The sequence below is a fragment of the Penaeus japonicus genome, unplaced genomic scaffold, assembly GCF_977035675.1.
Source record: "Penaeus japonicus unplaced genomic scaffold, GWHDUDI00000001_assembly GWHDUDI00000026, whole genome shotgun sequence".
Classification (NCBI taxonomy): domain Eukaryota; kingdom Metazoa; phylum Arthropoda; class Malacostraca; order Decapoda; family Penaeidae; genus Penaeus; species Penaeus japonicus.
In genome coordinates, this window is record NW_028234428.1 from 174774 (window position 1) to 177273 (window position 2500).

The window sequence follows — 2500 nt, forward strand, 5'->3', positions numbered from 1 at the left end:
TGCATGTGTGCGTGCGTGCATGTGTGCATGTGTACGTCCGTATGCGTGAGTGTGCGGTATTCCGTTTGTTATTTTCAACCTGGAAGACCTTTAACTACCGAATTGGTGCTTAAACTACCTTAACCGGGGATACGCTTGTTTGTGTTTGCTAACTGCCTCGTTGGGCTGTTAATGCGAGAGGGGGATATGCTGATGGAGGCAGAATGTCTCATTTCTAGGACTCGGTGAAGAAGCCTGAGGGACGATAATCAGATATATGTTTTTTACAAATCATTTAATGTTTGATGAATTTAAGTATTGTTATATATATACATATATATGTGTGTGTGTGTGTGTATGTATATATATATATATATATATATATATATATATATATATATATATATATATATATATATATATATACATATATATAAATGCATACATACATACACATACACACACACACACACACACACACACACACACACACACACACACACACACATATATATATATATATATATATATATATATATATATATATATGTATATATATATATATATATATATATATATATATATATATATATATGTATGTATATATGTATAACATACACACACACACATACATATTTATTTATATGTATACATACATAAATGTTATATATATATGTGTGTGTGTGTGTGTGTGTGTGTGTGTGTGTGTGTGTGTGTGTGTGTGTGTGTGTGTGTGTGTGTGTGTGTGTGTGTTATACATATATACATACACACACACACACACACACACACACACATATATATATATATATATATATATATATATATTAATATATCTCTTTCTCTTTCTCTCTCTCTATCTCTATCTCTGAACACTTAAATTGTCAATTCATGTTATCACTACAGCAAAGTATAACACATAAGACTTTTAAAACATAATTTCCGTGTGTGTGTTTTAACAATATGCTGTTTTATGTGATATCATTATTCGATTTGTAATTGCATTATTAATATTACGTGTGCATGTGACATACATCCAACACTCCGAATAGAGTGTGCCGACCCTCGTTCCCCCTTATCTTATCTGTGTAAACATTTTCACCTCTCTCTCGCTCTTGCTCTCGCTCTCGCTCTCGCTCTCCCTCCCTCTCTCCCTCTTTCCCTCCTTTCCCTCATTTCCCTCCTTTCCTCCCTCCCTCCCTCTTTCCTTCCCTCCTTCCATCACTCTCTCTCTCTCTCTCTCTCTCTCTCTCTCTCTCTCTCTCTCTCTCTCTCTCTCTCTCTCTCTCTCTCTCTCTCTCTCTCTCTCTCTCTCTCTCTCTCTCTCTCTCTCTCTCTCTCTCTCTCTCTCTCTCTCTCTCTCTCTCTCTCTCGCTCTCCCTCCCTCCCTCCGTTTCCTCTTCCCTCTTCTTTTCCTTCTTCAGTTTGATGTTATTATTCTTGTCCGTTGTTGCCTGTTTCGTCTTCCTTTTCTTATCCATTTTCTGTACTTTTCATTTTTCTCTTCCTATTCCTCCTTCTGTTTCTTACTTTTCCTCCTCTTTTTCTCGCTCTAAATACATTTAGATGTGCGTCTGTGTCTGTCGATTTTTTTTTTCTGTTTTGTTGTGCGGCTGAGAATGTGGAAGTATGGATGTATGCATGCATGTATTTATGTAATGTTATTTTCTTTGTACACGCGTATGTGGATGCAGAAGCGGATGTGGATGCTTGCCTGTGGTTTGGTGGGTGATTGAATTTATGAATATATGTATTGTAGAGTTCATTGGTGTGTCGTGTTTATTCACATTTCTTTGCTTGCCGCGAACTCTCGTCGCTTTGGGTACGTACGTGTATGTAGATGTGGAAGCGGATGTGGCATGTTGGAGGGGTATGTTTGCGTATGATGTACTATTCATCGTTGTTTTGCTTTGTGAGCACTTGCCTGTTTGTGGGTGTCGATGTATAAGGGTTGTATTTATTCCTGTTTATTTCTGTGCCTGTTGTTGTTACCAGATTATTTATATTTGTCTCTAACACACTCGCTCTGTATGTACACTTGTATGTACATACTTGTATGTACATCTCTTTCCAAATCTTGTGCGTGTTTTCTTTTTCTTTTGCAGTCATCATCATATCATCTCTTCTTTTCTTCTCTTCTCTTTTCTTCTCTTATTCTGTTCTGTTCTATTTTCCTCTATGCATTTCCCCCCTATCTTCTTCTCGTCTCGTCTCTTCTCTTGCCTCCTTTTTCCTCTTTCCTCTCTCAGCCTGCCCTCATCCATCCATCCATCCATCCATCCATCCATCCATCCATTCATTCATTCATTCTAGTGTTAGCCTGATATATATTCTACTTCGAAATTAACTTTTCTACCGGTACCCTATTTGACCCGACCGGCATATTTTTCTACCGAGACCCTATTTGACCCGACCGGCATATTTTTCTACCGAGACCCTATTTGACCCCACGGGCTTCCTTCAGGATGGTCTCGACACTCTTGGGGCACTATTTCTCTCTTGATCTCGCTGGTATTTTCTG